Consider the following 12,456-nt stretch of genomic DNA (forward strand, 5'->3'; position numbering starts at 1 on the left):
CCTGGGGTTCCTCTCATGCCAAAGACTTATGCCAAAATTTTCTAACTTGAATGTCTAAGCCCCAGCAGCTCCAATCTAGATGTGTTTTCAGTCACTGAATATGGACTTACAGAAATATAGCTGAAGAGGACTTCAAAAGGTCATCTTGTCCATCCTCCTCCTGATGTGATTCAGTCCTAGTTTTCTCTCTGGAGATGATAATGCCATTTGCCAATAGAAATCCTGTGACTGCAAATGTGATTCCAGCTAAAGAAGCTTTTAAACTGTTGCAGTCACTATGAATCTCTATTTAGAAATCAATGGCTTTTTAAAATTATTATTTATTTTGTTTTATTACCCTTGGTTTCCTGCCTTGTGTTTCAATGTGGTGATGCCATCCTGCCTGTCCTGTGCCTTTCTCGAGACTGGAGTTGTGTGTGCTCCTGTCCTTCTCTTAACCTCCTTCTTAGGGCTCCATTCATAAAAATGAAACTGTTCCAAAGCCCCCTCCTCCCTGAGGCTCTGTATATCCTGCAGTTTGATTGTCGACATTTATTTAGCCGATTAGTGCAAGCCGTTCTTCAAAATATGGTTTGTATCTTCCTTGAATGGAATAGATTTCATCACAGCCTGCAATAGATTCTTGTGTGCTGTTGATCGTTATTAACACCACTGCCTTTCACCTTGGTAGTGTAACTAATTCTGTATCAAATTTCATTTGTAAGGTATTTTAGGACCTTTCAATAATTTATTTTTCTTTGGTGCGGAGTCTAGGAAAAGGCAATACACTGAATGACTGTGCATGGGTAAAATCACCAGCAAGAAATATTCATTGCTGTTATTATTATTGCTATTATTTTCCAGTGTGGTCATGCTCGGAAGCTGGGCACTATATAAATACCGGCAAATATACAGTTCTTTCATGTGGTAGAATATACAGTGTTGGGTTTTTTTCACCCTGAGTCATTTGAGTGGTAAAAATAATGAGCTTTGTAATTAGAACAGTGGACCGTGAATTAGCATCCCTCCTATTTTAGGCTCTGTTGTATCTCTGAGCAAGCTTACTGTGCTTACACATCTTGCTGTGCTTGCTGTGAAGGCTCAGCTTTTGGCTCCACAGCCTGTGACCCAGAGTTTGGGAACTTGTAAGCAGCTGTTGACATCGATCAAAGCTGTGATTTCCTGGGACCTTTGAAAATTTTGTTTCTGTAGGACTCTCATTTTATGGATTTGCGTATCCAGACAGAAGGCACATGGCATTACTGACTGCTTTGGAAAATGTAGTCCCAATCTCTTTCTATCTTCTCATTATCTGTTAAATAAGGATAATCATACTTCTCTCAGAGATTTGAAAAGAGCTTTGATGACATTTAATAAAAATACTATGGAGGTGGAAAGAATTTGTTTCAAAAGCTTTAGAAAAACAGCAGTGACAATATGCTGAAATAGAAACTATTTCACATATTAAAACATGAAAATGAATAGTTTAGGGTTATTTTTTTCTATAAATCAATCCAGAGCTTATATTTTGGATCCCATTTATATCTTCCTCCCTTCCTTAGCTGATACCAGGATTTGCCTCCTGTAATAATCCTGTCATGACTTGTGTGACTCCGTCTATTTTATATCTGACTAAGCTCTATTGATTGTCACGTTCTACCATTTCACCCCAAATCAATACTATTTATAAGTCTTTTTTCTTGTCAATAACCCTACAGAGAATAACTCTCTTTATTACACTTTGACTTTCTCAAAAGTGGATCTAGCGAAAAAATTTGCTGTAGAAGTGAACTCAAGTGAACAAACCTTTCAGCTATCAATATACCTCCCTGATGTATTTAACTCTGCTGATACCAAGGATAAAGTGTATCTCTCATCCTTCAGCTTGTGGCTTTCATCTAATCATTTTTGTTTACAGAATCATAGAAACATTTAGGTTAGAAAAAACCTTTAAGATCATGGAGTCCAACCATTAACCCAGCACTGCGAAGCCCACCATTAAACCAGGGCCCCAAATGCCACATCTGTGTGTCTTTTAAATATCTACGGGGATGGTGACTCAACCACCTCTCTGGACAGCCTGTTCCAGTGCTTGACAACCCTTTTGGTGAAGAAAAGTTTTCTAATACCCATTCTAAACCTCTTCTGGTGCAACTCGAGCCCATTTCCTTTTGTCCTATCACTTGTTACCTGGGAGAGGAGACTGTCCATCACCTCCCTACAACCTCCTTCCAGGTTGTAGAGAAGAATAAGGTCCCCCTTGAGCCTCCTTTCTCCAGGTTAAACAACCTCAGCTCCCTCAGCCGCTCCTCATAAGATCTGTACTCCAGAACCTTCACCAGCTCCGTTGTCCTTCTCTGGTCACACTTTAGTGCCTCCAGGTCCTTCTTGTAGGGAGGGGCAAAAGAAGAAAGTGAGAAAGTAGGAGCAGGGTTGGAAGGCTAGTATAGGGAAAAATGAAATGCGTAGTGGACAAAGCTGATGACAAGTTACTTTGGAGTTTTAAAGCATTGTACAGATTTCACTGTGAAACCTGTAGTATGGAGATAGTAGCTGTAACAATATATTTTCACATATATTTCAAATTCCTGGAAATATATTAAAATTGTGTAGAGGACAGAGAAATCTAAAAAGAGAGGGAGAAAAAAGTTCAGTAAGCTTCTGGTTTTGAGGCTTGTCATGTGGTCTTAGAATTTTATTGTTGTATCAAGACATCTCCTGGGTATGTATCTGCTTTGTTGTCCTAGGTCAGTTGGGTGAACTCTGTTCTTCTGCAGTGTCTTCTGGATAGCCCCATGGGGAGTCTCAGGGCTGTGGTCACGCATCTCTGTAGGCTTGGATGGGGCCATGGGCTGTCACCTTGTCTTGCCTCTTGCCCTCAGCTTTCTGGCTATCTTTTGTGTTCTGTTTAATCTATTTGTTCTTCTGCACAAATGCAGACTCCAGTTCCTCCTAAGACTGGATGACTCCAATTTCTCTGGACTTTTCCTAAGTCTGTATCATACATGCTAGATTGCTGGTCATTCAGACCATGAGTTTGCTCTCATGGAACCACTTCCCTGTGGAATGTGCTACCCAGGAGCCTCACCAGCACTGAACAGACCTGAGGAATGTGTCTTAGAGCCTCTGCTCCTGTTCAGACATCCTGAGTACCTTTACTGTCATTATATGATGCTGCTGGGTTATATTCAGCTTTGGATTCCCTGCAGCTCCTAGGCTGTTACCTGGCCAGATGTTCCTGTCCCATGATACTGCTTTTTTTTTTTTTTTTTGGCATTGCAGTCAATTTGCTGTGTTTTCGCAGTTGCAAGTTCTGCAGGCAACATCCCTGCACATCGGTGGGTGCTTTGAAGCTGTGAAGTACTGTACATCATGCACGATGGTAAGGAAATCTGGCATGTTGTGAAGCCTTGGAACATACTGAATGTTAGTGATACCACAAGGAATAGTGATAGAGTTTTTTTCTAGACCAAAGCTGAATTTTACTGCTCTGTGAGTGTATTGCATTTGATTGAAATCTTGGTTATGCCTTGGTTATAGTATCTAACCACTGACTTTGGACATACTGGCCACCAAAAACACATCCCTCAGGTTTCTGAGAATGGTGGACTTGTTTCCCTGGGGTGATACAAGTTTTTGTGTGTGCTGATGATGCAGGCCTACCATAGGGCTTACTTTTTGATAACTTGCAGTTGTTTTTAGCAAGAGAAGCCAGTCGAAGATTCACCCTAACTGCTTTGCATGTGCTTCTGGGATTGTAAAGAAGGTTTTGTGAAAACTCAGAATGTTTTCTGATATCATCTCACTAGGTCTGTAGTTAATGTATTTTACTCACTCCCTCTCAGTGTGTCTGCTTCGCTTGTCAAGCAGAATAGACATTTCAGCCTTGAGTTCCCTGTACATTTGATGAAGTCATCAGTTATTTTGCAGGATTGTTTTTGAACCTCAGTTTATTGGAGAAGTTTAGTGCTTTGGAGGGAACAGATTTTTCCCACCATGACAGGTTATTATTCTCAGTCCCAAATATACCTCGTGCAACCTCCATTCCCCTCTCTGCAGGCTTAAGCTGGCAGTTCAGTACCATTTTGTAGCCATTCTGATTGCAAGCAGCAAGGCCAGCAACATAGTAGGGTGGGAGCTCATCATTTGTCTTAGTGGCACATCCTTCTGCCTACGGCCTTGAGAGGGGTGGGCATATTTGATAGATTAATCTTAAATCAGTTTCTTAGCACCCTGCAAGAAGGAGGTTTATCTCTGATGTACCGTGGCATTTGGAGGCTGAGGTTAACTTTGCTTCTCTGTTTGTTCCCTTACTCCCAGGATTGCAATAGAGTATCTTTGATCTCTATATTAGGGATGATTACAACTTTAGAAGAATTAATTAATTATGCTTTGCTTGATTTTCTCCTCTGTAAAGTAGATAAGGGATGTATTTTGTGGGCGTGTTATGAAGTAGTTTGAGAACCTCCCAAAGAAAATGTTATAGGAATAAGAAATAGGAATTTTAACAAAATACAAACTGAAGTTTACCAAAGTAGAAGGTTCTTCAGCATTTATGATTTTTGTTGTTGCCATACACGTGGTTTAATAATTAAATATTCTTACCAGAATTAGGAAGATGTTATCTTTTTTTGACTTTCACAGATTATTAGAGACTTTTTTACATCTTTGAACATGTACTCTGTTTTTTTCCAAATATTGTCTAACTCTGATTGCGATTCATTTATTTTTATACCAAAATACACATTATTGAAAGTAGAAAACCTTGCACTTGTGCTGTGCATTTCTGTAAGGTTTTAGGCATGAAAAGGACAATAAAGTGTGGCCTGAATCCTTATTTGCTATATGTCAGTGCAAGTGTGAATGAAGACTGGGCTACACTTAGTGGTGAACATTGCTTAGTCAGAAAATAAGCTCGAGGGATAAAGTGGTGTAGTGTGTACGATTTGATTCAGTAAGTGGAAAAATTTGCTTTGGTAACATATTAAGGGCACTGAAAGTACAATTATCTTACGAAATTCAGCAATTTAACTGTGAAACCGACATCTCCTCACTTGGTTTTACATCTTTTCAGCTGCTTTCTTCAATGTGGCGTTATGAAACCAATTACAGGCTGTACATCTACTAGATTTCACAGTGGTGTGGTTTATAACAGCAGTTTTTGATATCCATGCTTACTTTCTGACTGTCTTATCCCATTGCTTCTGTCAACACTGAGTTTGGCCACCTGCTTTTCAGAGGGGTCTCCCGATGGCTTTTCCTGAACAGCGGGTCTGCTGGTGGGATTTATCCAAATTGGGGTGTTTCTTTCTCCACGTACTGTAAATAGTGGGAGTGGCTGTGGGTGCTGTCTGTGCACCCTGAGATCCTGTGGGGCGGATGTGTTGGATATGTTTCCACGTTTGTGACCCTTGAGTCTTTTAAACTAAGTAGTGTCCGTCCTGAATTGCAATTCTGCTTTTTGTTAAGGGATGGCACCAAGCTTTTGTTATCCAGGGAGGTTCCAGAATTTATCAGGAACATTTATGTATTAATTGATTTTGTCGGTATGAACAACTTTAGCAAGTAGTATATGGGGCTTTTCTGCAAGCATCCCTACTTACTTTTGATAAGCATACCTCATTAAACCCATAATTTGACAAATATTCTTGCTTGTGTTAGCTTAAGAGTAACAATAGGGATAAAAATATTATTTTTTTTCATATAGGTCTTCTCATCCATAGAATTCAAAGCATTTTATAAAGGAATGTAAGTTTTGTTATATCCCTTTGTAGATGGGGAAATGACTGTAGCAAGATTAAATGTCTTGAAGACATGTTTCACGTAAGAAACAGATGTTGCCATAGACAGGGAAGAGATACTTTGGATCTTCATTCAGTACTTTCTTCTGTAAATAGAACTTAGGGAAATTCCTAATCCACATTTTTATGGTATGGCCTTTATAATAGGATTCTTTGGCTGTGACTGTCTTCTAACTGAGATGAGCAGCTGATTTCCTATTCACATAAATTGCTACTTAAGCAAATCACAGAGGGAGTTTTTCCAATGTGGTTTGTTTGCTTGACTCCTTTATGTCTGAGATAGCACATGGCATTTTTCCAGACACCAAAAACATCTTCTGAATAACAACAACGAAAAGAGTTAATGTTATAAGTTAGAGTAGAGCCCTGAAAAATGTTGTTATGCATGTTTCTCATGGTGGAAAGCGCATATTAACAGGACTGGTATTTCTGCCTTGTTCAATCATCTGGCTCATGATTGTAGTTTACATGAAAGGGCAACTGTAGAGAAGTATTGCATGTGATTTTAAATTAATTCTAATGTACTTGAACAGTTAGAGGGGAAATGAGCATTACATGACCAGGCAGCTCTTTGTAGACAGTGGCATGAGTGCCACTGCCTGATACTGCCCATTCCACTTTAGAAATCAGTGGATGTATAATGTGCTCCCATAAAAAGATGAGTTCAGCTTACAAATGTTTGCTCATGAAAACATAAGGTGTAATGTAGAGGAGCATGAAGGAGAGAAGGATGAAACAGGTATAGTGCCTAGTCCCTTGATGCTTACTGCACATGGCAAAGCAGGACTAAGGGTGCAGCAGAGTTTCTTTCTGTAAAGCCAAATTCTGCAACTAGTAAAAATTTACAAAATATGGGGGGAAAAAAGTCATGAAACTGAAAAGAGGAAACAGGGCTTGCAATAGGCTGAGGAAGAAAATAGGTTATGTTACTAAGGGTTAGATTATGTAGAGGTTGGGTTATCAAGGGTATCATGAGATACTATCCTAAAAATAAACTCTTGTACACTGCAGAAATAAAAACAGGGCATGGCACACACATGAATCAGAGGAATCATTGTATCACTGGACTCCCATTCCAGAGACCGAGAGAATATGCTAAAAAGAAGAGGTTGTCTTTGAAAATGCAAGGCCTTCAGATCTTCTTTTTTGGTACTGCAGAAAGGCAGCAGCACTCATAGTTGTTTATCTGTCAGGAGACTGGAGAACACCATACAGATTCAAGAGAAAAGCTACCATACGTGCTGGGAGGGAGGAGAAGATGCTCAGAAAAAGAAACCTGTAAACATAGGGCCCTGTTCTCACTTCTGTCATTAGCACCACTGAGTGTGTACACTAAAAAACCTATAGAACAGAAATTTCATTTCCATCTTTCAGGATGTGGAACAAAAGACTTGAGAACAGAGTCACAGAAATAGGACTGAAAAAGACCTCAGAAGCACCTGCAGTTCATCCTCCTGCCCAGCACACAGGACCCACACACAAACCTCAGGGATGCTGTAATTCGAGGCTTTATGTTGGAAACTCCACAATCTATCCCAGTGCTTCACTCTCTTAACCTTCAAAAAGGTTTTTCTCAAGTCTAATTTGAGTAATCTTTGCTGTAACATAGGACTGTGAGGATTTATGTCTCTAGTGTGGGATTCCCAAGTGTTACTTCCTCCACCACGCTGTCAGTGCAAATCCACCAGTGCTGTGTCTTTAACCATCCTGACTGCTGCCATCACTTCCCTGGGTCAGGCTGGAAGAATCCAGACTGCTCCAGTCCAGCAAAGTGTCTTTGAAACATTAGGTATTAATTAACAGTCTGGAAGCTAAGGTTTAGCTGTAACTGCCCAATGTTCCTATGTTTCTACCAGCACAGGAGGAGCTATTGTGATTCTTCCCTTGTTCTAGTTTAGTTAAGGTCACAGCTAAGTTTGTATTTAACAGGCAATGAGATGCCTTACCAGCAGCTATCAAAAAGGTCAGCTTTGCCTGGCTAGTTTAGAAGGGCTTGCAAGGATTTTCCAAAGTTACACTTGGAAAGGATCAGGAATAAATCTCAGAGCCCTCTTATAAAAGATGCTTATTTACACAGTCTGTTCTCCTTGGGGATATTAGACCAACTCTTTGTACTTGATCATGATGTAAACAGTATGGTTATTGCCACAGTAAATTGCACCCAAGTGAATTTGTGTTTTATTTCTGTAGACTGAGTGAAGTTGTATATACTGAATAGCCCTGTGGTAATAGATTAGATCCACACAAAAGCTGGTCAATAGCTTAAGACTTCCATGTGTGTTTGCAAATAAACAATTTTAACTGGAATTTTAGAAGCAGCTACTTAACAGCTGACACCCTTAGTGCCTGAGTTCCCATTCCCAGTAAAATGGTTGCTAATTGTGGGAATCCAGAAAGATTGTGTCATTCAGAAGTCTGGAGTGGCATGGGAAGAGTGTGAGGGGAGGAGTTGCTTGATTAGGCTAAAATGGAAGTTAAAGAGATTTAGAGCAACATTAAGAGCTGAATTAGCTGGAGGTCTGCAGTGGTGTGGGGAGTGAAGTCAACAGGACTACTTGTTTGGGTAAATCTTTTAGCTGAAAGAACTTCTTTTTTGTATTTGTAATACTCTGTGTAAAACTACCGTGCTATTCCTGTGTTTGTGTAAGAATGGTTTGTATTCTGAAAGCCATGGGTACTTATGAGACAGAGTCGTTTTTTTGTATCTCTCCACTTTGTTGACAGTTTTAGGGATATTTTGTACACATCATATTACTCAGAGAAAACACAAATGGTCCACTTAGAATTGGAAATAAATAATAAATAATCTGGTCTCCTGTAAATTGGACTTATAAAATAGCTTGATTGCAATTACCAGCTTTGCAGTAATCTTGAAGGAATTAAGATAAAATGGTGTTATCATGAGCAATAGCAAAAATGAGAATACACACACATTTGTCTTGATCTTGTGAAGTGTAGAAGATTCTTCTCTCCTCTGAAGGGAGGTCATGGCCCCCAAAATGTACAGTCATAGCTCTGAGGGAGCACCACACTGCTGTGACCACAATACTAGATTGTGCTCTATCACTCCTTAGGTTCAGAGATAATCAGTCTGGGCAGTTCTTCTCATTGCTGTCTCATACAAACACATACTCTCTTCTCTGCACTCCTTTGTTCTTTTCTCCAAGACCTGAGGTTCTTCTGTGGGTCCAGGGAAGAAGTATGGAGGATACAGCCTCTCTTTTCATTAAACGTGTTTCCAGGTTAATACATATTATTTCCTGGTTAATACCCGGAGTCACATGGGTGAGCTGGAGGGTATGACATGGTTGTTTCAGCACAGTACCCACATTTTAAAACTCTCCCTCTCTCTCGACTATGTGATTCGTGTACCAGAAAGTGGGGTTGTTGTTTCAGACTTTGCCCCCTTCTCTTTTTGACGAGTGACACTCAGAAGTGTTTGCCCAGATGGAAGAATCCACCTCTCCAGTCTAGCATAGTCATTCCCTGCTGATAACCTGTGTGTCATCTGTCACTGCTGCCTTTATCCAGTGTGTCTGTCTTAGAGACCAGCACAAGAAAGGTACAGTCTAGGAGTGATTTTGTCAAGACTAGGCTGGTCTGTAGAGGCTATTTTAGTCCAAAGGGAAAATCCCAGTGAAAATATTCACCAGACAAACTTTATGAATGATTGCACAATGTATGTAGATGAAGCCCAACCCTATTTAACCTATGATCTCTTGGAAATTAGATGATGATGGGACACACCACAGAACTGTGACTGTAAAAGGTGCCAGTGGAACAAATTGCAGGAAAGGGCATATGGGCTAGCAAGGGCAGCTGGTTATAAAGGAGGGATGAAGGAGGGGTACATCTGTCTTTTATGCAGCAATGCACGAATGCACTTAAGCATGCCCTTGTTAATCTTACGGATAGGTGGATTTGATAGATAGATATATAGACAGATAGATAGATAGATGCATATATGCTGCATAAGAGTAAGAAACTTAAATAAACCCCAGCAACTCAGCAATGAAATGGCAAAAAAAAATAGTACTCTCATTGGCAGTCATTCCAAGGTTCTTATGCTTGTTCTTAACATTTACAAGGTTGCTTTTTACACTGAAAAATGGATGAGCGTTGCTTCTAATGCTTCTGTTTAGGTGCAAGAATGATATTGGATTCGTGTGAGGGATGGAGAGCAGAATAGTGTTGGGTATATTTAGATTCTATTTCATTTTTATTTCATATATAGTAACATTACAGAGAAGGACTTCATTCCTCATTTCAAAGAGAAATCCATCAGATAAATTACATTCACTGTGGGGAGAGGAATTTTGTCAAAACCAGGATGAAAGATGCCTTTCTGCAGTAGCCTTGATGTGCTAGGAGGTGTGTTTCCTCGACGTTACTGATAGGTGTATTTTTTAACTCTGGGTTCTGCATGTGGCAGAGTTTTCTTGGTTCTTCCAAGAGGCTGTCTGAGAAACCTCGTACATAGAGCAGGTAGATCTACGCAGCTCAGAAAGGATGTTGGCCAGGCCAAGGTTACAGGGATCTAATTTGATAAAGCAGACTGAAAAAAATACTATTTAAAACTTTTTTTTTGAATGCTAGCATTATTAGAATATTAATAAATAGAAGGGGGCACTCATTTAATGTAGCTCAGGATTATGTCAGCTAGAGATTTTGATGCAGTGCATTAGTATCACGGGTAAACGATTCATGACATTTGCCATCCTGACCTGTTGATTTAAAGATGTGATTTAAAAATGCAGACTTTCAGAGAAAATAGTTATAAATCTGATCTGATTTTTTATATATTTTATAAATCTGATCAGATACTTATTTTTTTCCAAGGCAACAATATAACTGCTCCCAGATGCAACTGTGTATCCATCATAGTATTTGCTGTTTATGATCCCTTTATGCCATACTTAATCTCAGTTTAATTCTTTGGTTGCTTTATTGGAGAGTAAAAAGTCCTTTGGTAGTATAGATATACATACATTGTTATAAAAAATACTTTTCATATGCTGGTGTTTTCTGTCCTTGCAGTCAAGTGATTCTGTTATCAGAAAATCTCCTCTGAAGTACAAAACCAAGGCAGTCCAGGGATCTGCAGCAGTGTTTCAAGAGCCAATGAGACTGGCAGCTTACTGTGAATGTTAACACGATACTGCTGTTTGTTAGCTTGGAAATACCATTTGCTGTTTTTTCCCTGGTCTGAACGTCTTCGGAAATAGGATGATGTAGGGATTTTCCTATTCATCAGCTTTCTGTTTTTCCTGTGAATTTCCTTTCTCACTCTAGGGCAGTCATCCAGGCCATGGGTACTCTGGTCACCAGCAGCACTGCCAAATCTCCTACAAGAGCAAATCTGGATCCTCTGTATTATCTCTTACACTTGACCTTGTGAATGAAGGACATAGGGGCGAGAGGAGTTTGTATGAGAAGGGATTTGGTCTCATAAAACAGTTCTAAAACAATGCCCTACCTCGGTTTACCTGCGGGGATGAAGAAAATCTGCCATTTCTAGAACAGTAGATGATGCTGGTCCTTCTGGTTGGATGTCAAGCCTCTCAGCATCTGAAGACCACTCCTTCTTTCTCCTTTATATCCTTGTCAGTCCATACTTCTCCTCTGACCAATATTCAAAAGTACTTACCTGAAAATAAAACAAACAGGTCAACTAGTGCATTTTCTGGGTGATTCTCTGGGAAGCTACAAGGCACTTAGAAAATGTTTAATGTATCTCTTTTTGTAATTTGGCTCCTGTTCAGCCTTCTTCAGGTCATCTGGTCTCTCTGTCTAGATCATCTAGCTTTTAAAAAATTTCTTCACAAACACTTTATAACCATTTGCCTTGATCTGAAATACAAAATAAGAGACAGGAAAAAAAAGATAGGGATGTGCTAGATAGGGGAAAGGGGGATTGAGGGATGTACTATTCAGAGGTTTATATAAAGCTTCCCTTTTTGTAGTAGTTGTAATCGTAATTTCAGTCTTGACTCTCTTATTGAACTTGACTGTATTCATTTTGTTTGTTCCTGGGCTATCTTTTGAAATCAAGTTTTGAAACCAAGCGCTGTTTTTTACCCAGTTCCTGAGTGTTCCTTACTATCATTTCATGATCTGCGGTAGGAAGGGAATGACTCTGTACATCTAAGCCTCATGACCTGAATTTGTAAAGCTGAATAGCAACACTGCTACTGGCATGACTCACTATTATTTTTAGCTCTGAAGGAGAGACAGTGGAGCAAAGGTTTGTCTTTCCATACCAGCTGAATCTTTTGTTGAACAATCTGATATTGCTGAGAGGCTTAACGTTCATGTTTCTGTTTTTAACCAGACTTCTGCAAGATCATAGCATCATAGAATCATACAATCATAGAATCATAGAATCAGCTGGGTTGGAAAGGACCTCTGAGATCATCATGTCCAACCCTTGATCCACTACCACCATGGTTACTAGACCATGGCACTAAGTGCCACATTCAGTCTTATCTTAAAAACCTCCAGGGACGGAGAATCCACCCTTCCCTGGGCAGCCCATTCTAATGCCTGATTACCCTCTCTGTAAAGAATTTTTTCCTAATATCTAACCTAAACCTCCCCCGGCAGAGCTTAAGACCATGACCTCTTGTCCTACTGCTGGTTGCCTGGGAGAAGAGACCAACCCCCACCTGGCTACAAC

At 39.8% G+C, this 12,456-nt stretch overlaps 1 protein-coding gene across 3 annotated transcripts in view; it reads left to right on the forward strand.

Moving 5' to 3' along the window:
• SUSD4 (sushi domain containing 4) overlaps window positions 1-12,456 on the forward strand; it is a 73,112-nt gene that overhangs the window by 1,599 nt on the left and 59,057 nt on the right. The gene's annotated exons all lie outside the window — the stretch shown is intronic.

The sequence above is a fragment of the Pseudopipra pipra genome, chromosome 3 (assembly GCF_036250125.1).
Source record: "Pseudopipra pipra isolate bDixPip1 chromosome 3, bDixPip1.hap1, whole genome shotgun sequence".
Lineage (NCBI taxonomy): Eukaryota > Metazoa > Chordata > Aves > Passeriformes > Pipridae > Pseudopipra > Pseudopipra pipra.